This window comes from Felis catus, chromosome C1, assembly GCF_018350175.1.
Source record: "Felis catus isolate Fca126 chromosome C1, F.catus_Fca126_mat1.0, whole genome shotgun sequence".
Lineage (NCBI taxonomy): Eukaryota > Metazoa > Chordata > Mammalia > Carnivora > Felidae > Felis > Felis catus.
In genome coordinates this window covers 127,023,726-127,048,068 of record NC_058375.1, presented here as the reverse complement: position 1 = coordinate 127,048,068, position 24,343 = coordinate 127,023,726, and the positions used below count along the sequence as shown (strand labels likewise).

At 36.1% G+C, this 24,343-nt stretch overlaps 1 protein-coding gene and 1 pseudogene across 13 annotated transcripts in view; both read right to left on the bottom strand.

The window, feature by feature from the left end:
* R3HDM1 (R3H domain containing 1) overlaps nucleotides 1-24,343 on the bottom strand; it is a 205,857-nt gene that overhangs the window by 168,582 nt on the left and 12,932 nt on the right. The window contains exon 1 of one of the 13 annotated variants that reach the window (XM_011285217.4): nucleotides 2,656-2,766. The exons of the other annotated variants lie outside the window; for them this stretch is intronic. The gene's annotated coding sequence lies outside the window, so the exon portion shown is untranslated. Of the gene's footprint in view, nucleotides 1-2,655; nucleotides 2,767-24,343 lie in introns of those variants that run through there. 13 annotated transcript variants of the gene reach the window in all.
* On the bottom strand, nucleotides 20,876-22,135 carry LOC109502659 (annotated as a pseudogene).

Genomic DNA, 24,343 nt, shown 5'->3' with positions numbered 1-24,343 from the left:
TTAGTTTACACAGCCTTCAATTTTTAGTATGCCCACAATGTTACTAATGATTCACAAAAACTTGAAATTTTAAACATTAAATTATTTGGAGCAGAAGAATTGATAGGTCTTGCAGAAAAATATGTACATGTACTGACTTTGTAAATAAAAATAAAGTAAGTCCTATGCCATCACTGCAGGGAAAACTTGGTAATTTGGTCATTTCAAAATCTCAACACTTTCCACTGAATTGATTTAATAAGTTATGGAACAGCTGCAAGCTGAATTACACATGATGATAGCAAAATATTTTATAGATTGTTCAGCCATATCTACTGGGCATACTAAACGATGTAAATTGCAGTATCTTTTTTTTTTCCTTTCATTTAGCAAGTGAGTATTTCATTACTTGGTATGAAGACTCATTTACACAAACATATCAAGCTTTAAAAACTTAGCTCATAGTTCAAAATAGGTTTTAAAAAAATCCAGGTAAGTCAGCATACCTGCATAATAGCAAACTATATAAATACGTTGAAAAATTTTAAAGCTTACACTAAAGATCAAATGACAGGAAAAGAAAGAAAATTAATTATATCAGAATATGTTACCACATTAGGAAGACTGAAAAATAATTCCAACAGTCTCTATCTCACAAGGAAATTAAAACAACTAAGACTGCCTTTTTATAAGATATTAATAATCAATTATCAATTATCAATATACATAATGAGGAATAAGGTAGAGAAATTAAATAAGACGAACTAAAACATATAAACTTCTAAACAAAGCTCAGTAACATTATTATGAGAAAGCTAAAATCTTGAAATAAATTTTAGTTCCACATTTCAAAAAGATAAAATGCTGTCAGGAATACTTCAAACATTCATTGGGACAGATCTTGTAACCAACTAGTGGTAAGAGACAATCAACTACTAAACAACTGTCTAAAATATTAAATTGCAGATACTAAACAGGCAGATTGTAGTTTTCAAAGGTAGGGAAATGCAAAGGTCAAAAGGACTCAGCACTACTTAAGTATCTAACAAGGTAGCAATTAAGGTAATAAATATACGTGTAGTCAAAATCTTATGGAAAAAAATACAGAAATCAAAGAATTCAGAAGAAATACAAGAGGAACCCGGTGATTTTTCTAACATTTCAAAACATTTCAAGGAATAAAATATCAAATATATTAAGGAATGAAAAAAAGAATGACAAGTAACATATTTTGTGAAATCTTGAACAGCAGTGATAAAGGGATCTTAGTTTTAAGATTACATTAGGCAAACACTTTGAAAATGGAAGGAGATTAAAATGTAGTGATCTCTTAAGTTTTGTTTAGCTGTATTTTGACTTTCAGAGAAATAAATCTGTAACGAAAAGCTCTGCTAAAGATGTCAATTAAGGTCATAGTACATAAAAAGAATTCAAAATATTTTTAAAAATGTGACTATCATTTTAAAGGTTTTTAAAATACATTTAGCCACCTTAAAAATAGAAAATACTGGGGTGCCTGGGTGGCGCAGTCGGTTAAGTGTCCGACTTCAGCCAGGTCACGATCTCGCGGTCCGTTGAGTTCGAGCCCCGCATCAGGCTCTGGGCTGATGGCTCAGAAGCCTGGAGCCTGTTTCCGATTTTGTGTCTCCCTCTCTCTCTGCCCCTCCCCCGTTCATGCTCTGTCTCTCTCTGTCCCAAAAATAAACGTTGAAAAAAAAAATTAAAAAAAAAAAAAGTTAAACATAAAAATTAAAAAAAAAAAAAAAAAAAAAGAAAATACTGACCAAATCACCATAAAGTACGTTCATGGACTCTGGTTTGAAAATCCTAATGCCCAGTGTGATGGTATTAGGAGGTAGGGTCTTTGGGAAGAGCTTAGGTCATGAAGTCATAATTCATGGAGGTTTCATGAATGGGATTAGTGCTATTATAAAAGAAACCCCACAGAACTCTTTTTTTTTTTCAACTTTTTTTTTAAATTTTTTTTTATTTTTGGGACAGAGAGAGACAGAGCATGAACGGGGGAGGGGCAGAGAGAGAGGGAGACACAGAATCGGAAACAGGCTCCAGGCTCTGAGCCATCAGCCCAGAGCCTGACGCGGGGCTCGAACTCACGGACTGCGAGATCGTGACCTGGCTGAAGTCGGACGCTTAACCGACTGCGCCACCCAAGCGCCCCTCACAGAACTCTCTTTTTGTTGAGCTGGTATGCTTTGGATTTCTAAAGCTTAAAATCAAAGAAGCAGAAGACTAATCAGAGATAAAGAGTTCAAAGACCCTTGGTATTGTTTGGGAAGTAGAATTAGACAAAATGATATATTTATGTTAAATATGCACAGTTGCGTGTCTGGGGAGTTTAGTCAGTTAAGTGACCAAATCTTGATTTCAGCTCAGTTCATGATCTCACAGTCATGTGATCTCATGGCCATGGGATCAAGCCCCAGGTTGGGCTCCATGCTGGGCATGGAGTCTACTGGGAATTCTCTTACTCCCACTTCCTTTGCCCCTACCCTGCTCACACAGTCTCGCTTAAAAAAGTAAATATGCATATTAAAAAAGGGTAACTACTAAAATAAATAAAATAAGTTCCAAATTAATAAAGCAAAAGTAAAATAAAAGGCACCCCCCCCCCAACCAAAAAAAAAACCCAGAAGTAAACCAACAAAAAAATACTACCTTAGGGTAACTATGTTGCTCATTGACATTGCAGAACAAGTGGTACAAAGACACTTTTCTTAGACTCCGAGTTCTGGGTCTTTGAGCTAGAGCCAAGTTGGGTTTAAATCCCTGATTAGGAAAGAAAAAAGGTGGACTAAGCCTAGGTTTTAGTCTGTGTTTTATGTTACTCAATCTTTAAACTGTGGCACCTTTTCTACAATGGTAAAATACATTTCTATATAAAGCTACAGCAATATGATCTAGTTATATAGGTAACTGATAAAATCATAAGATCCAGAGAACCTAAGTAGAGGAATTTTAATAGTTTTTTCCCCTCTGAAATCTAGTGAGTTGCTCCAACATGACAATTTTGATTTTTGTTTTATTAAAGAAGTTGTTAATGATTCTGTCTCTGCAACTAAGAAGGAACTTAAGTTTCTTGTTTTTTCATACCTAGTATTTTACAAAGAACCTGAAATACAGTATGTATAATAAATGATTATTCAACTGTTCCTCCTGACCACAAATTACTATGATTTATGTGTCCTATCTTTTAAAAAACTGCTTTATTGATAATTCACATACCATACAGTTTACTCATTTAAAGTGTCTAATTCAAGGCTCTTAGTATATTTAAAGAGTTGTACCACCTTTACCACAATCAATTTCAGAACACTTTCATTACCTGAAAAAGCAACTCCATTTTCCTTAGCCATCATCCCCTAATTAGGAACTACTAATTTACTCTATGTCTCCAGAGTTTACCTATACATTTCATATACATGGAATCACATTAATATGTGTTTTTTTTGTGGCTGTTTTCTTTTACTTAGAATGTTTTCAAGATTAATCTATGTCGAAGCAAGAACTTCATTTTTGCTATCATATAATCTTCCACTGTATGGATACACCACATTTTGTTCATTCATCAGTTGATAGACGTGTTGTTTCCACTTTTTCACTATTTCAAATAATAATGTTGTGAACACTCATGTATAAGTTTTCTGTGAACTTACATTTTTTCTTTTGGTTATATACCTAACAGTAGAATTCCTGGGTCTATGGTAACTCATGTTCAATCATTTAAATGTTTACCCATTTGAGGAACTGGAAGTTTTTCAAAGCGGCTGGGCCATTTCGATAACCACGGTGGTTATCGAAAGATTCTAGTTTCTCCACATCCTCAATAACACTTGTTATTATCTGATGTTTTGATTATAGACAGTTAAGTATGAAGTGGTACCTCACTGTGGTTTTGATTTGCATTTCCTTGATGGCTGAGGTTGTCTATTTGCTTTTCAAATTCATTCCTGAATGCAACAGCAGGGTTATGTCATCAGCACAAAGGAGGATATGGATCATTTCACATTTGTATTAATTTGCTAAGGCTGCTGCAACAAACTACTGTAACTGGGTAGCTTAAACAACAGAAATATATTGTCTCATAGTTCTAGAGGCTAGAAGTCCAAATTCAAGGTTGCTGGCAGGTTGGTTCCTTATGAGGGATCTATTCCAGGAGTCTCTCCTTGACTTTTGATGGCAGTCTTCCTGTTTACATGGTGGTCTCCTTGTACAACCTCTATCTCCAAATTATACCTTTTGTAAGGATATCAGTTATATTGGATTAGAAGCTCATCATACTCCAGTAGGACTTCATCTTAACTATTTCTGCAATGACTCTAATTCCAAGCAAGGTTATGTTCTGATGTACTGGGGGTTAGCACGTCAACATAGGAGTTTTACATTGTGTGTGGGGTTACGATTCTACCAATAATGTTAAAAAAAAAATTATGATTTACAAAAGGTGATATGGAAGGAAAGGACATAGCTGTGTCTTAGATTTCCCTTTAAAATTAGATGATTTTGCTCTGTCAAAATGCCTTTTCCATGGACCACGATTCCTACTGATACAGCTAGGAACATTTTCCAGTAAAACAAAAGCCTCAGATCTTTACTGTTATCAGATGGCTTGGCTCATAAACTGTTCCTCTTCACGGAATTGTAAGGAAGCTAATATAAGTGGAGGTTTTCTTAAAGAAATGTTATTCTTAAAAAAGGATATATTCCAATTTATTTATTTTTTGTTTATTTGAGAGAGAGAGAGAGAGCGAGCAAGTGGGTGAGAGGGCCAAAGGAAGAGAGAAAGAATCTTAAGCAGGCTCTACACTCAGCACACAACCAGACATGGGTCTTGATCCCATGATCCTGGGATCATGACCTGAGCCAAAACGGAGAGTCAGAGGCACAACCAACTGAGCCACCCAGGCACGCCCAGGAACCTCTACATTTCAGAAGTTTCTGGCAGTACATTGGCTTTCAACTTTTTCATCTATTGTTTTATTTTCATTTGTGCCTTGGTGAATGTTAATTTCATCTGAAATACAAATGTCTTTCACACAACACTGTTAAGTTTTGAAGACTAGAAACAAAAATGAAAACGTTTTTAAACAAATATTGAACTTCTTCCAGATGTGAAGCTTAAAATATTTATGAAATAGTCAACTGATAAGGACATCAGAATTGTAGTATCAGTATTCCTTAGATGACCAATACTTTCAACCTTAATATGACTAAACTGTAAACTTGGGAAATCCTGAAAGTTTATAATGCATCTTAAAAACAACTTTACCAATTAAGACAGAATACTAATTTAGACTAAAAATGTGTAATTATAATATACTCTTAGATTGGTTTATTGACTGAAGAGTAAAGTAATGTCTTAAAAAACACATACAACATATATTTTCCAATGTCTAACTCAGTCCTCTGAAAATGTGAAACGGAATAGTATCTAATTATATTTCTGATATACAGCTTCAATTGTTGCTGAGGAAAAAAATACCAGTACTCCTCATTATATTATTACTTTGTGAAGCATCTATATTTAGGCTTCCAGGTACATGTACAGCACATTTTAACACAGTTAAGTATCATTAAATAATAATGGCATCTGATTTTTTAAAAGTAGTGCTTAAAACAAAGCCCAACAAATCCATGATATAAACAAAAAACACCTCCAACTCAACAAGAAAATGCCACTAAAATATGGTCAAAGGACTTAAATAGAAATTTCTCCAAAGAAGGTATACAAAAGATAAGCCGTGAAAAGATGCTCACCATCACAAACTAGGGAAATGCAAAGAAAAGCCACAAAGAGATACCACTTCACACCTATTAGGGTATCTACTATTGAAAGATCAGAAAATAACAAGTTTTGTGAGAATGTGGGGAAACTAGAACTCCTGCGAATTGTTAGTAGAAACGTAAGACGGTGCAGGCACTGTGAAAAACAGCAAGGTGAATCCACAAAAACATAAAAACAGAATTATTATATGATCTTGTAATTCCACTTCTGAGTATATACCTAAAAAAAACTTGAAAGTGGGTTCTAAAAGAGGTATCTATATACTCATGTTCACTGCAGCACCATTCGTAGTAGCCAAAAGCTGGAAACAACCCAAATGTCCAGCAACAGATGAACAAACACACAAAATGTAATATATACATCAACAGAGTATTACTCAGACTTAAAGAAGGAAATTACCTACAATTTTGTTTTTCTTTTTCAAGACTACTTTGGCTATTCAGTGTCTTTTGTGGTTCTATACAAAATTTAGGATTATTTGAGTTCTGTGAAAAATGCTGTTGGTATTTTGATAGGGATTACATTAAATCGGCAGATTACTTTAGGTAGTATAGATTTTAACAATATTTGTTCTCCTGATCCATGAGCATGGAATATCTATCCATTTTTTTGCATCATCTTCAATTTATTTCATCAATTCCAGAGTTCATGTTGTATTATAAACCTGTAGTAATCAAAACAGTATGGTATTGGTACAAAACCAGACATATAAATCAACAGAACAGAATGGAAAATTCAGCAATAAGCCCACATTTATATGGTCAGTTAGTCTTTGACAAAGGAGGAAAGAATAAGCAATGGGAAAAAGACAATCTCTTCAACAAATGGTGTTGGGGAAACAGGAGAACTACATGCAGAAGAATGAAACTGGTCGACTTTCTTATACCATATACAAAAATAAATGCAAAGGGTTAAAGACCTAAATATGAGAGCTGAAACAATTAAAGTCCAAGACAAGCCCAGGTGGTAATTTCTCTGACATTGGCCACAGCAACAATTTTCTAGATATGTATCCTGAGGCAAGGGAGACAAAAGCAAAAATAAAACTGTTGGGGATGCCTGGATGGCTCAGCGGGTTGAGCCTCTGACTTCGAATCAGGTCATGATTTCACGGTTTGTGAGTTCAAGCCCCGTGTCGGGCTCTGTGCTGACAGCTGAGAGCTTGGAGTCTGTTTTGGATTCTGTGTCTCCCTCTCTCTCTCTGTCCCCGCCCCCCCCCCCCCCCCGCTCATGCTTTGTCTCTCTTTCAAGAATAAATAAAAAACATTAAAAAATAAAAAAAAATTAAAACAATGAAATTGTGCCATTTGCAGTAACATGGATGGAGCTAGACAGTATAATGCTAAGCAAAATAAATCAGAGAAAGAAAAATACCATATGATTTCACTCATATGTGGAACTTAAGAAATAAATAAAGTAAAAAAAGAGAAGACAGACAAACCAAGAAAAAGACTCTTCATGCGACTCTTGATCTTGGCATTATGAGTTCGAGCCTCATGATGGGTGTAGAGATTACTTAAAAATAGTATCTTTAAAAAAGAAAGAAAGAAAGGAAGAAAGAAAGAAAGAAAGAAAGAAAGAAAGAAAGAAAGAAAGAAAGAAAGAAAAGACTCTTCTCTAGAGAGAACAAACTGATGGTTACCAGAGGGGAGGTGGGGGATGGGTGAAATAGGTGGGGATTAAAGAGTACACTTATTATGATGAGCCTTGAGTAACATATAGAACTGCTGAATCACAATATTGTATACCTACAACCCATAGAACAATGTATGTTAACTATACTCAAATTAAAATAAAAACTTAAAAAAAAAAAAAAGAAATTCTGACATGTGGATAAACCTTGAGGATATTAGGCTAAATGAAATAAGCCAGTCACAAAAAGACAAATACTGTTATGATTTCACTCGAGGTACCTACAGCAGTCAAATTCATAGACATAGAAAGTAGAAGGCTGCCTGCCAGGAGCTGGGGAATGGGGAATTATTGTATAACGGGTATGAGTTTCAATTCTGCAAGATGAAGAGTTCTTGTGTTGGCTGCACTACATGAATACACGTTACTGAACATTACTGAACTATACACTTAAAATTAGATAAGATGGTAAATTTTATGTTACATGTATTTTACTACAATAAAAAACAAAACCAAAAACCTGCCAACCACTCACAGTTTCAAGATATTTCTGTTGCAGGTTTAGGATTGCATACAAACTCATGAAGAGAGCACACATTAAATACACACATACGTACACACAAACATACACACACGCCATATTCCAATGAGATACTGTATTGGTGTATAACTAGAGAGTGTAATTTTACACACACACACTGAACCTTGAACAACACAGGTTAGGGATACTGACCCTTGCACAATTGAAAATCCACACATTAACTTTTAACTCCCTCAAAATTGAACTACTAATAACCTACTGCTGACTGAAAGCATTACCAATGACATAAACAGTCCATTAACACATATTTTGTACATTATATGTATTATATACTGTATTCTTACAATAAAGTAAACTAGAGAAAAATGTTCTTAATCGTGAGACACCTATAACCAGCAAATAAATGGAATCAGTAATCAAACATCTCCCAACAAGAGTTCTGGGCCAGAAGGCTTCCCAGGGGAATTCTACCAGGCATTTAAACATGAGTTAAATGGCACAAAAACAGACACATAGACCAATGGAATAGAATAGAAACCCCAGAACTAGACCCACAAACGTATGGCCAACTCATCTTTGACAAAGCAGGAAAGAAAATCCAATGGAAAAAAGACAGTCTCTTTAACAAATGGTGCTGGCAGAACTGGACAGCAACATGCAGAAGGTTGAAACTACACCACTTTCTCACACCATTCACAAAAATAAACTCAAAATGGATAAAGGACCTGAATGTGAGACAGGAAACCATCAAAACCTTAGAGGAGAAAGCAGGAAAAGTCCTCTCTGACCTCAGCCGTAGCAATCTCTTACTTGACAGATCCCCAAAGGCAAGGGAATTAAAAGCAAAAGTGAATTACTGGGACCTTATGAAGATAAAAAGCTTCTGCACAGCAAAGGAAACAACCAACAAAACTAAAAGGCAACCAACGGAATGGGAAAAGATATTTGCAAATGACATATCAGACAAAGGGCTAGTATCCAAAATCTATAAAGAGCTCACCAAACTCCACACCCGAAAAACAAATAATCCAGTGAAGAAATGGGCAGAAAACATGAATAGATACTTCTCTAAAGAAGACATCCGGATGGCCAACAGGCACATGAAAAGATGTTCAGCGTCACTCCTTATCAGGGAAATACAAATCAAAACCACACTCAGATATCACCTCACGCCAGTCAGAGTGGCCAAAATGAACAAATCAGGAGACTATAGATGCTGGAGAGGATGTGGAGAAACGGGAACCCTCTTGCACTGTTGGTGGGAATGCAAATTGGTGCAGCCGCTCTGGAAAGCAGTGTGGAGGTTCCTCAGAAAATTAAAAATAGACCTACCCTATGACCCAGCAATAGCACTGCTAGGAATTTATCCAAGGGATACAGGAGTACTGATGCATAGGGGCACTTGTACCCCAATGTTCATAGCAGCACTCTCAACAATAGCCAAATGATGGAAAGAGCCTAAATGTCCATCAACTGATGAATGGATAAAGAAATTGTGGTTTATATACACAATGGAATACTACGTGGCAATGAGAAAAAATGAAATATGGCCTTTTGTAGCAACGTGGTTGGAACTGGAGAGTGTGATGCTAAGTGAAATACGCCATACAGAGAAAGACAGATACCATATGGTTTCACTCTTATGTGGATCCTGAGAAACTTAACAGAAACCCATGGGGGAGGGGAAGGAAAAAAAAAAAAAAAAAAAGAAAAAGAGGTTAGAGTGGGAGAGAGCCAAAGCATAAGAGACTGTTAAAAACTGAGAACAAACTGAGGGTTGATGGGGGGTGGGAGGGAGGGGAGGGTGGGTGATGGGTATTCAGGAGGGCACCTTTTGGGAATGAGCACTGGGTGTTGTATGGAAACCAATTTGACAATAAATTTCATATATTAAAAAAAATAAATTAATTAAAAAAAATAAACATGAGTTAAAGCCTATTTTTCTCAAACTGTTCCAAAAAACAGAAACAGAAGGAAAATTTCCTAACTCATTTGACAAAGCCAGCATTACCTTGATTCCAAAACGAGACAAAGATCCCACCAAAAATGAGAATTATGGGCCAATATCCCTGATGAACACGGATGCAAAAATTGTCAACAAGATACTATCAAATCAAATCCAACAATACATCAAAAGAATTACTTACCATAATCAAATGGGATTTATTCCTGGGCTGCAGGGCTGGTTCAATATTCGCAAATCAATCAATGTGATACACCACATTAATAAAGTATAAGAACCATATGATCCCGTGAATAGATGAAGCAAATGCATTTGACAAAATACAGCATCCATTCTTGATAAAAACACTCAACAAAGTAGGGATAGATGGAACACACCTCAACATCACAAAGGCCATATACACACGACCTGCAGCTCACCTTTAACGGGGAAAAACTGAGAGCCTTTCCCCTACAGTCAGGAGCAAGGCAAGGATGTCCAGTCCTACCATACTATTCAACACAGTACTGAAGTCTTAGCCTCAGCAATCAGACGATAAAAAGAAATGAAAGGCATCCAAATGATCAAGAAAGAGGTCAAACTTTCACTATTTGCCGATGACATGATACACTATGTAGAAAATCCAAAAGACCACCAAAAACCTGTGAGAGCAAATAAATGAACTGAGCAAAGTCAAAGGATATAAACTCAATGTGCAGAAATCTGTTGCATTTCTATGCACCAATAACAAAGCATCAGAAAAGGAAATCAAGGTATCCATACTATTTGTAAATGCATAAAAAACAATTAAGATACCTAGGAATAAACCTAACTGAAGAAATAAAACATCTGTACTCTGAAAACCATAGAACACTTATGAAGGAAACTGAAGAGGATACAAAGAAATGGAAAAGCATTCCATGTTCATGGAATTGAAGAGCAAACATTGTTAAAATGTCTACACTAGCCAAAACAATCTAGATATTTAATACAATCCCTATCAAAATACCACCAGCATTTTTCACAGAGCTAGAACAATCCTAAAATTTGTATGGAACCACAAAAGACCCTGAATAGACAAAGCAATCTTGAAAAGAAAAACCAAAACTGGAGGCATCACAATTTCAAATTTTAAGGTATATACAAAGCTGTAGCCATCAAGACAATATGGTACTGTCACAAAAAGAGACACACAGATGAACAGAACAGAAAACCCAGAAATGGGGGGCGCCTGGGTGGCGCAGTTGCTTAAGCGTCCGACTTCAGCCAGGTCACGATCTCGCGGTCCATGAGTTCGAGCCCCGCGTCGGGCTCTGGGCTGATGGCTCGGAGCCTGGAGCCTGTTTCCGATTCTGTGTCTCCCTCTGTCTCTGCCCCTCCCCCGTTCATGCTCTGTCTCTCTCTGTCCTAAAAATAAAATAAAAAAAACGTTGAAAAAAAAATTAAAAAAAAAAAAAAAAGAAAACCCAGAAATGGATCAGAAAAACTATATGGTCAACACATCTTTGACAAAGCAGGAAAGATTATCCCCTGGAAAAACGATAGTCTCTTCAACAAATGGTGTTGGGAAAACTGGACACAGACATGCACAAGAATGAATCTGGACCACTTTCTTATCCCACACACAAAAACAAATTCAAAATGGTTGAAAGACCTAATATGAGACAGGAAACGATCAAAATCCTAAAGAACACAGACAGCAACCTCTTTGATCCTGGCTGGCACAACTTCTTACTAGACATGTCGCCGAAGGCAAGGGAAACAAAAGCAAACATGAAATACTGGGACTTCATCAAGATAAAAAGCTTCTGCACAGCAAAGGAAAAAAAACAAAACTAAAAGGATGCCTATGGAATGGGAGAAGATATTTGCAAACGACCTATCTGATAAAGGGTTAGTATTCATAATATAGATTTTGGAACTTATCAACCTCAACACTCAAAAAACAAGTAACACAGGTAAGAAATGGGCAGAAGACATGAATAGAAACTTTTCCAAAGACATCCAGAATGCTAATGGACACATGAAAAGATGCTAAACATTACTCATCATCAGGTAAATACAAACCAAAACCACCTCACACCTGTCAGAGTGGCTAAAATAACACAACTAACAACAGGTGTTGGTGAGGACGCAAAGGGAACTCTCTTGCACTGTTGCTGGGAATGCAAACTGGTACAGCCACTCTGGAGAAAAGTATCAAGTTTCCTCGAAAAACTAAAACTAGAACTGCCCTATGATCCAGCAATTGCACTACTAGGTATTTACCCAAAGGATACAAAAATACAGATTCAAAGGGGCGCACACACACCCTGATGTTTATAGCAGCATTATCAACAACAGCCAAACCATGGAGCCCAAATGTCCACTGATTGATGAATGGATAAAGAAGATGTGATTTATAAATGCAATGGAATATTAGTCAACAAAAAGAATGAAATACTGCCATTTGCAATGACATGGATGGAACTAGAATGTATTAAGTGAAATAAAAGAAAACAGATGAAATATGGGAAGAGAGAAAAAAAAGAGGGGAAACAAACTATAAGAGACTCTTAATGACAGAGAACAAACTGTGGGTTGGTGGAGGGAGGTGGGTGACAGAAGGGCTAGGTAGGGGATGGGTACTAAGAGGGCACTTGTGATGAGCACTGGGTATTACTGTATTTAAGTGATGAATCACTGAATTCTACTCCTGAAACCAATATTGCACTGTATGTTAACTAAAATTTATATTAAAAAAAAGAAAATCATGAGAAAATACATTTACAGTACTATAACGTATTTATTGTAGGAAAAAAAAAAAAAGCAAACTACATATAAGTAAACCCACGCAGTTCAAATCCATGTTGCTTAAGGGTTAACTGGATACATAATTTCATATATATATCTTCCATATTTCATATGGAAAAATAATACATATGAAATAAATTACTTGATTTAAACTTTTTGAAAGGTTGCGATTAATAGATATGGTAATCTTTACCACAGCAGATATTTCAGCTTTTTTTTTTTCTGCTACCACACACTTTAGAGATATAATATACTCCTTTCAGAAATCTCAAATGGGGAGGAGAAGGTTTAATATAAAAGAGGCTCCCTCCTCATATCTCTTTGAGGGAAAACCACCTTTCTCCTTCCTATTTAAAAATTCTCTAATTCCTAGAATGTAAACAAAATGAACAAATGACAAGGATGAGAATACTGCAAACAGTACAGACACAAGCCAGTAAGCTTCTTTTAAGAATTTTATTTTACTCATTACTGTGTTTCCTAGAAACCCTATCACACTCCCTGGCACATAGTTAAGGATCAACGCATTGTAAAGAAAGAAGAGTAGGCCTGAAGGAGAGGCCATTTCTTCACTTGACAGTCATAGAAGAAAAAAAGAGTACAGGTATTGAGAGAGAAAACTTTTATTTTTTTTATTTTGGAGAGTGTGTAAGCAGGGAGGGGCAGAGGGAGAGAGAGAGAATCTTTTTTGTTTATTTTGAGAGATGGAGAGCATGAGAAGGGTAGGGTCAGAGAGAGAGGAGAGAAAGAGAATCCCAAGATGGCTCTGTGTTGAGCCTGACCCAGAGCTCAGTTGCACAATCCTGGGATCATGACCTGAGCTGAAATCAAGAGGAGGACACTCAACTGACAGAGTCACCCAGGCACCTCTAGACAGATACTTTTAAAGTATCCATAGCTAATTCAGTGATCCTATATTATAATAAATAGCCTCAATGTCTTGAGTAAAATAGGAAAGAAATTCATTTATGAAAATAAGAGTAAGAGGAGGCAAGGGGGTTTAAAGATACAGAAGAAAACTGTAAATGGAGATCATATTACAAAAGAGATAATTAAAAGTATTACAATCCAAGTCAAGCAGACATTGATTAAAGAAAAGGGCAAATCTACTTATTTCTGTATCTTTTTTTACCATCACCCACATATCGGAAAAAGCATAGAAAGGAGACCACATGGGTAATCTAGAAATGAAGGTCAGGACCCTAGCCTCAGTGAAGACAGACAGAAAAATGAGAGTTTACTGTGACACAAAATGGGTGAACACGTGGCTAGCTATCTCTCTGAAATGGTTTCTACAAAAGGTAATTTTAATATGGCTTAATATGGCATACTACAAAGCATTTTTTTTTCAGGTTAGTATTTATCCTCAGCAATTATACTACCAGTTTCTTATATGGCAGTGTTCAAAATAAGACACTATTAATTAGTGGTTTTGAAAATCAATTCTCTGAACTAGACAGAAACAGAAGTTCCTCAATCAGCCATGAAGACATGCTTTGGCCTAGAGAGGAAGGAAACATGAGAATATCAGGAAGGATAAGCACAGTTCTGTGTTCATGGCCAAATCAACCTAACACAGTATTAGGACTGGAATATGGCATTAACTGGAGTATAGGTATTAGGCTAATTTATAGGACATGAATCAACTGGAGTATAGGTATTAGGCTAATTTATAGGACATGAATCATCAGTTCATTTAACAAAGGGTATCTACCAGCTATCAGATTGTAATAATTTCTTATCAAAGTTGCACTTAAACCCAGGGAGAGAAATTTTACTCAAGTCAAGGTTTTGACAAAATTTTACCTTGAAGTACAATCTGTCTGAATTTAGGAAGAAGAAGTTTCTTTTTCTAAATCTGTTACTAAAATCTCCTACAGCAGTGAGGCTTAGCTCTACTTTTCCCTGAAATCAATACCAGATATCTAACTATATTTAAATACACATCAATTAAATATGGTGGTATACAAGGTATAATTATAATATCAAGCTGACAAAGCCCTTCACCTCAGGTAATTTTTAAACAGAGCAGTGCTTCTTTGGGTGTAGGTGGAAGGCAGGTAGTAACAGAGAGGAAGCTATGTGCATGTTGAACTACATATAACACAAGATTCAGAGTAATAAAAGTTAAAAATAACACATACATAGTGTCTCAAAAGAACATATGGGAGAGAACACTTCTGGTTTATGTTTCAAAATGAAACTTGAATTTAACAACAGGTTCTTGAAACATGTGTCATATGTAATAAGGGAGAAAGGAATAGTAAATGGTTATTCCTGTTTGAAGAAATATTATAGGCAAAGACTTGGAAGTGAGAAACTTGATGAAAATTTTAGGGAACACTCAGTTGTTTGAGTAGGGTTAATCCTGTGTGTTAAGAAATGGTGAGGTAAAATAGGAAAAGCTTTATCCATTTCATCTTTAAAGGTTCTTTTTGGCACACACACGGGATTAAACATGTAGGAGATTAAATGAAATTTTATTATTCCTGTGCTCATCAGTGTTTGTGGCATCCCCTGTTATTGTTGCTTATCTATTTTCTTATCGTTCTATCAATTATTAAGTACATATATAATTTGAAACTGCTATGTTTTCCTTTTGAACTGAGCTTTCCACCTTCATCAAGTCTTGGTTTTTATACCCAGTAATATTTTTTTTTGCTTTAGAATGTATTATGAATAAAGTTACATCAGTGAAAAACAAAAAGCAAATGGTGAGGTAAGAATTAAGGCAGAATATTGTTCCACTGTACCCTGTATGTACCTTAACACACCTTTTAAAAAAACAAAAAACAAATTATCAAGTGGATTTGTAATTACTTATATAGAGTGCCTCTCTTACGAGGATGAGCTCCTCCAGGGCAAGAGTCCAAATCACTGATTTTTGTATTCTCAAAGCCAAGGCTCAGCACATGCCAGGTATACACTAAATGTTTTTTTTTTTTTCAAGTAATTGCTGACTGAACAAATGAATGAACAGTATAGTAGGACGAGATCAGAGAGTCTTAAATGCTTATTATTTTATTCAGTAGGAGATTAAATGAAAATAATTTATGCAATGTCACATTTAAGGGACAGTTAATTCCTAGGAAATAAAAAAATTAAACAAAATTAATTAGAAAATTAAAACAAAAAACTAATCTAAAAGCCCTAAAAGTGTTAAAAGTATACATAATCCAACATGGGCTGAATGAAATTGTATTATTAAATTCTCACAACCTATTAAAAGTAGGGTATTTCCACCACTTAAGGTTATGAATTTGGCTTTAAGATATAAACAGCTGAACTGCTTTGTGTACTTCTTCATATTTTAAACAGTTTTCATCTGTATATTTGAAGTTAAGAAATTAACAAATGACAACATGAAAAGTATTCTCGGGACCTTCTCATTTCCCCCTCAAGTCTACATTCATAACCTCTGGGGATCCTTTATGACATTCCAGAAAAAAAAAAAAAGACAATTTTCTTAAGCTGAACTTGCTTTACTTCTCTAAATATATATTTTAAAAGAGAGGTCAAGAAAATAACAAGACATGAGGTGCCTGGGTGGCTCAGTCAGTTGAGCATTTGACTCTTGATTCTGGCTTAGGTCATGATCTCATGGTTCGCGGGATCCATCCCTGTGTTGGGCTGTGTGCTGACAGTGCAGAGCCTGCCTGGGGTTCTCTCTCCCCCTCTCTCTGTGCCCCTCTCCTGTACTTGCTCTCCCTCTCTCAAAATAAATAAACTAACATTAAAAAAGAAAAGAATGAGACAATATAATCTTAAATCTTCACATACGAGAAGGGCCCAATATCTTTGAATCTTTCAGGACTCCATATGTTGCCTAAAATTCACATTCTTGAATTCCCAATTCTTAAAAATTCCTATTTTCTGAATTAAGCCATAACCTAATACTACATGAGTAATTATAATTTTTCTCTCCCTCTCTTCCAGATATTATTACTTTATAAGATATTTGATAGTACAAAAAAAAGTGACAAGTTGACTATAGAAGACAAATTAAAAATCAACTTCCTGATAACCACAACTGAAGTATTAAATGCATCAAAAAACAGTAAGACAATGAAATCTGAAATCAACTATCTTGCCCAAAAAAACGTTCAGTAGTTTGCCTTAAGAGGACACAACTTAAAATCCTTTAGTTTCAGATCTTTGCCCAAACTTAACTTTCCACTTTTATTTCTCCTCAGTCATCCTCAACTGCAGCCAAGCCAGAACACTCACCTTTCATTACCTATACTCACTGGTTCTCTTTTATTATTTTTTTAATGTTTATTCGTTTTTGAGAGAGAGACAGAGTGCGAGCAGGGGAAGGGTAGAGAGAGGGAGACAAAGAATCCGAAGCAGAACCAGGCTCTGAACCGTCAGCACAGAGCCCAATGTAGGGCTCGAACTCATGGACCGTGAGATCATGACCTGAGCCAAAGTCTGACACTTAATTGACTGAGCCATCCAGGTGCCCCATGGTTCTCTTTCTTTAGAATGCTCTTTCATCCATGTCTGCCTAATGAATCAAATCTGTTCTCTAAGGTCTAGCTCAAACTCCAATGGACCCTTTCTTACGTTGTCTTTATCTGTTACATGATCTACTTTCTTCCTCACAACTTTTCCTAACTTCTTCAGTCCAACCATTTCTTATTCTTTTGAACTTCTCAAGCATTTATTATTCAGTCCTTCATTTGGCACATTACTATTTGCTCTCATTCTCTCAGATAAATATGTACAGATAAAAAGTAACTAGTTTTGGAGACAAGAGTAGTTACTCCATAACTATGGACAAGTCTTAATAATCCCTTGTAAAACATCTTACTATGAATAATTCATGAGTTTCCCCAAGTTAAATTAACAAGCTGTTTTATTTCTCCACTGTTATTGTATGCTTAGAAGACAAATTATAATGACAGACTTGCCACAGTATCAATTAAAAAAATACCCAGCATCTCTTCCAAATACATATTTTGAATACATGCAGTTTACCGTACATGCATTATACCTCAATAAAGCTAAAAAAAAAAAAAAAAATAGTAAGGCCTTTGCTCTCCATCCAAAGAATTTTTGGATGAAATATTATGGTGTGGATAATTATACTGAAGACTGTATTGCTTGATAGTATGGCCCATACAAGAGTTGGCTTGAGTTTCTGGCTAATGGAAATACCATGAGGCTACAGTTATGTTGGGATACACATAAATTGCTAACTTTCCAGCCATTTCTTAACTAATTTCTTAATTATGTACCATTGGTGGTAAAAGGTGATCAAATCACCCTCTACAAATAATTAGTGCACATTCTTTACTTTATACTGAGTCAGATATGTTGCTTTCATCTTAAAGGCAGTCACATAATTAGCAAATTAAAAAATTTTAAAACTTGAATGGGTATCTCTGATACTGGTATAAAAGTACATTTCTCAGGATGACTGGGGTGGCTCAGTAGGTTATGCATCCGACTTGGGCTGGGCTCAGGTCATGACATTACAGTTCGCGGGTTTGAGCCCTGCATCGGGCTCTGTGGTGACAGCTCAGAGCCTGAAGCCTGCTTTGGATTCTGTCCCCCTCTCCCTCTGCCCCTCCCTGGCTTGCACTCTGTCTCTCTCTCAAAAATAAACAAACATTAAAAAAATTTTTTTAAATACAGAATTCTTACAAATGCCTGACTTAAAAATATTCTCAAATCCCCCTGACCCCAAATAAATAAGAACTAATGGTATCACATTCTATCCTTCTTCTGTAACATAGCCTTGGAATCTGAAAGTACTTCTTCCACCCCCACCCCCTACCCTGCCATTAGTTCTTGCTCCTAGTCCTCACGTATGAAGAACATGTTCATGAGTTTCTCCTCTCCTGTCATCAAACTCAAAGGGAAGCTCAGTTTTGCTCACTGCCCTCCATCCTGAGACCACTCAACTTCCAGAAATTTATTTCACTTTGCTATCCCATACTCCCTTGCTCCTAAGAACCTAACATGCATGTTATAAAATACTCCTCTATCATTACTTTAAGGAGAAGGATGGTGTTAGCCTATCAAAAGAAATTATTCCTCTCCTATTTTAACTTGCAACTCACTGTCCCATTAAAACAATGATAATGGGTTCTGGGTTACAGAGAAACACCAGCATTCTGCTAGGATAACATAAATGTGCTTGACCTTGAAATTGTTAAAAACGTATTTCCAGGCCTTTTTCTTGGAGATTCTGATCTAGGAGATAGCAAGTGTGTATTTAAATACTCTAGGTTAATTGTCAGTAGCATAGCCATGTAATTTATTGTCCAAAGCAGGGCACTTCAGAGTGAAAGAGGCTACTTTTATAAGTATGCCAGAACAACAGGCATCAACAGGGACTGTCCTAGGCAAACTGGTGACTATCCTATTTATCAGGTAAGTTTGGAAAACACTGATGAATTAGTCTCTCTCCAATTCTCCAATATAACATACGTGATGTGTTCAAACATACAATGGCATTTTATGTGACAAATAGAGCCTAAATACTGAGTAATTATAGAGTTCATAAAAGGTATACAAACAACATCTAGATATCAAGGTCTACATAAAATCAACAGGAGCCAATAAATACATGAAAAGATGTTCACCATCTTTAATCATTAGAGACATGCAGATCAAAACCACAAGATATTACTACACAACCACTAAAATGGTTATAATCAAAGACAGACAATGACAAGCACTGGGGAGTATGTGGAGAGAGACTGTAACCCCCCTCATTTTGCCACCAGGAATGCAAAATGGTGCAGCTACCTCAGAAAACAGTTTATCAGCTCCTCAAATGGTTAAACACAGAGTCATGATATGACCCAGCAATTCCATTCCTGGGTATATACCCAAGAGAAACAAAAACATACATCCACACAAAAACTTGTTTGCTTATAATTACAGCGGTGTTATTCACAATTGCCAAGAAGTAGAAATAACTCCAATGCCCCTCAGTTGAGGGATAAAAAAAACATGGTCCATATAGTGGCATATTATTCAGCCACAAAAAAGGAATGAAGAACTGATTCATGCTACAACATGGATGATCCTTTAAAAACTATGCTTAAAAGAAAGTCACAAAAAGTGACATACTGTATGATGCAAATCTACAAAGACTGAATGTAGGTTAATGGTTCTCTAGGCCTGGGGGAGGAAGAAAGGACCACGGAGCATGACTGTTAAAAAAACAAAAACAAAAACAAAAAAACCCCATATTCACTAAATACGCTTCATGTCCAGCATGGAGCCCAACATGGGGCTTGAAATCATGACCCTGAGATCAAGACCTGAGCTGGATCAAGTGTTGAACACTTAACCGACTGAGACACTCAGGTGCCCCTCTTTTTGAAGTGATGTTCATGTTCTACAATAAGATTATGGTGGTGACTGCATAATTCTGTGAATATACTAAAACCCAACGAACTGTAAACTTTACATGGGTGAATTTTATGGTATGTCTGTTATATCTCAATTAGGCTGTATAAAAATATCAGTAGGAAAAAACCCAAGACTGGCCAATAAATTTCAACACGGTTTATATGTCAGATTATATAGAAACAAACAAAAACGACCATGCCACATCTTGAAATCTTATGGAAATTTTTAACAGTGCTTTATCGACAGCATCTGACCTACTCATACTCAAATGCATATTCATGAAAACCAAGTCCAACTCCTTAGTACCTTTAGGATCTTAATACACCTGAGTTGTATTCTGGTGCTCCTCAATCCCCAATATCTGCAACACTGCACATCTCAATTTCTGCCTACTCCCTTCTTTCATGGCAATAATTTATAAACATTCTTGTGAACCTGTATTGTTGAAAACTTATGTAAATCACTGCTGTTTGCTTTCGCCAGAACACATTTATTGAGATCTTGAATTGGATAAATCTTACCTTCCAAAAAAAAAGTAATCAAATTCTGTAATTCATTTCAGTGTGAAATATACTGAATTTCCTCCAGGTTGGATAAACTTTAGTCAGAAAGACCATTCCAGATATAAAGAAAAATATTCCAGATAACCAGGAAAACTATTCATGGAATAGATGTCAAGCACTTTTTTTTTCCATTATTTAAAAATAAAAAATGGAAGTTTTTATTGAGTTCTAAATTACTACTCCACGTTTTCCTTTTTACTGGAAAAGCTCTTCATCAACCATTCATAATTTGACCAAATTTTTTTTTTTTAAAAGCTATTTTGTAAATGTGTCACAGACACAGGTGACAACCCTACTTTTTTGTAGAGGGCCTTAATCTGAATAAAGTGATGAGTTTTTCAGCAAATCTGAGCTGTTTTCTGGTAATTTTACAAAAATGAAAACCAGCCCCCTGCTGCCCATGGGAAATGGGTCAGAGAGAGAGATGCTCTTTCAGTTTACCCATGATTTCATCCATCTTGTCACCTGGAATCAACATCACAGTTTGCAAGGGCTTCATTGGGACATCGTCAAAGGACCACCTGCCTCCCAGACAGGTGTCGCTCTCTTCCTGCACCGAGTAGTTGAACTTCAAGATTGCCTTCTCATAGAAAATTTCTTCCTCTGCACTTGCGGACATTAACTCATCTTTTTCTTGGCTGCTCCATTTCTTTTTGGGATTGTTTTTTCCAGCTTCCACAAACGTCTTGCTAATCAGAAGGTAGAAGAAACACTCTCCACACAGCTTGTTCGTTCCGTGTACCTCTGCCAGTTCTTTCTGGAGCTGCTGGTGCATGAGCAGCGCGATCTGAGGAGGAACGTTAATGAACCTCTCGCTGAGGAGAAAGCCCACAGGCCAGGAGGCGTCGTTGAAAAGCGCGTCCAGCTGTTCAACCGAGATCTTTCCACAGCTCTTCTCACAGGAGCTCAGGATCAACTCTTTAATTTGTTCAGCACACTGTGTACCCTTTCTTTCAGTTAAATTTAAAAGACTTATGAATCCAAAAATCTCATCTTCATTCACATCGTCATCACTGTCTTCTGAAACATCTGTTTGCTTAATCACACTCCCGATGTGGTTTTGTTGAATTAAGAAATCAGTTCTGCAATGTTCACAGGAGCCTTCAGGAAAAGCTGCTGCAGTTAACTTCTTAATTCTGACATAATCATTATCTGAGATGGAATACGCTTCAAATTCAACATTCACTTCCTCATCGACGCTCTCGTCGTCTTCATCCTCTTCTTCGTCACTGTCTTTACCGTCTTCGTCCTCATCCTCCACTTCATCTTCCTCTTCTTCCTCATCTCATGGGACCGGAACACCTGGAACCTGTGGAGCTCCACTACCCAAGGCATGCCACTTGGGCCTGGATGCCATACAAGCCTCTGTCAAGCACTTTTAACAACAAACTAGCAATTAATTTTAAAATGTTCTACTTCACAAAATGTACTACATTAAAAAAATACATCCTGGTTTACAAAATAAGACATTATGTTTTTTTCTGTAACAACTTCCCTAAAAGCCACTTTTTTAAAAAATTATTATTATTATTATTATTATTATTATTATTATTATTATTATTATTATTATTTTGGGAGAGAGAGAGTAAGCAGGGGAGGCAGAGAGAGAGGGAAAGAGAGAGAATCCCAAGCAGGCTCTGCCCTGTCAGTGTAGAGCCTGACACAGGGCTCAAACTCAACTCCGGAACCCTGAGATCATGACCTGAGCCCAAATCAGGAGTCGGAAGCTTAACCGACTTAGCCACCCAGGCATCCTCCCTAAAAGCCACTCTTAATACACAACCTAAATAAACACAGTATCTTTGTCATGAAAAAAACACCAGACCAACAAGCAAATGTCATTCTATAGTCTCTCAGTGACTTTACGTGGAATTTAAATTTTGGATTAGATCAAGTCAGTGAGTTAAAAAGAATGTACTATGCTTTCCATACTATTACAATGCATATTTTCTCACCAGTAGACACACACAAACTCTTGCACAGTAGACATAAAACAAACTCTTTACTAAATAAACTGAAATTATTTTTCAGTTATATCATAGGCAATGTATGCTGACTTTTCAATTTCTTAATTAGCTCACTGAGTGGTGTAGGCTCATTTATAACTTGGTCATAAACACTAGCATTTGAATCAGGAGGGAAGGAAGGTCTTCTAAGTACATAAGTAGTTTCAAGCAAGTAACATTAGGATGTCTAGAAGAATAAAGTACTGAGTCTGTAGTAAGCATGATAAGCAATCTATCCTGAAATATTCCCCAATAAACTTGCCTCCATTAAGTTCTGGGGCCAAAAAAAAGGGGTACATTAATTGATCTGATTAATTCCTTTATACTTGGTATAGTACAAAGTTGGACTTGTAGTTTAGAGATGATTCTTGAAGTCCTGGCCAGGCCGTTAACTTAGTATCTTTGAAGCACAGGATGTCAGATGAAAAGCTGTGAGAGAAATGAGATCAAGACAAGAATGCTTGTATTCTTTATAACAAGACTTTATGATAGGATATTGTAAAAGCAATTCAGTTAATGTTACCTGACCACCAACTTTCACTTGGTTCTGTATTTTGCATTTAGAAGGTGTAAACCCCACGTTATCCTTGGAAATGCATATATTGATATATTTCATTAAAAACCACCAAGTGAGACTCTTCTTTTTCTTTTCAAAAAATTTTATTTTTAAGTAATTTCTACATCGAATGTGGGGCTTGAACTTAAAACCCCAAGATTAAGAGTGGCATGCTCTACTGACTGAGCCAGCCGGGCATCCCTGACTCCTTTTTCATAGCTCATTCTTTAAGCTGCCCTATCTTTAAGCTAATTTGTTCAATGATGAGAGGAAAGGAGAGAGCAAGTAGGAAGTAGAGAAAGCAAGAAAAGGAAATGGAAGCTGCAGCCATTTAGAATATGGAAATTTTGACTCAAATGGATTTCTACCAAGTCATGAGCTTCTTGAAGGCAGAGGTATGTCTTTAAGGACAGAAGCAATTTAATTAGTAGCCATTTCTGTGATCTTAGTGGAACTTGTTTCACAAACAAGAACATCAATTATCCCTTATCTTAGTACCAGCATTTCTGTAAGCATTTTCACAAATGCCACATAAACCAAGAGAAAACAACATGAGAAAAGATGAATAATTTCCTTTCTAAAATTAAAGTACAGGTGTTAGATGCTAATAGAGTCCAAGTGGATATGAACTGTATTTAACATTTAAATCAATCCTCTTAAATTGTCGCTTATCTTATTACTGGACTTTCCATTTCAGTAGTTAGGTAGACTCAACTGAAAAGTTGTGTAGCAGCTGCAGGTAGCTTTCAGAAAAGCCATCAAGCAATTTTCATGTGCCACAAACACAGCTTAAAAACTAGACTACAAAAGACACTTTACACTTTTTAAATTTTAAATTTCAGAATCAGCATTCATTAGGTATAAAATTAACACTCACAAAAAGCCATGGAATGTATACACTGGACCTTATACCAGGTTAACCCTTTCGTGTAATGTAATATGGCAACCAGAAAATTTCATTCTTTATTTACCTTAAAAATTTAATAAAACTTTAGAGTTGGAAAAGTTCTTCTAGATCATGAATTTAAGAGTTTAAACTTGGGTCTTTAAAAGAAAAAAAAAAAAACAAAAACAAAAAACTTGGGTCTTTAAAATTCCAAAACAATTACAAGTAGAAGCAACATTCTTTGTTTAAAAATAAACAAAACACACAGTAC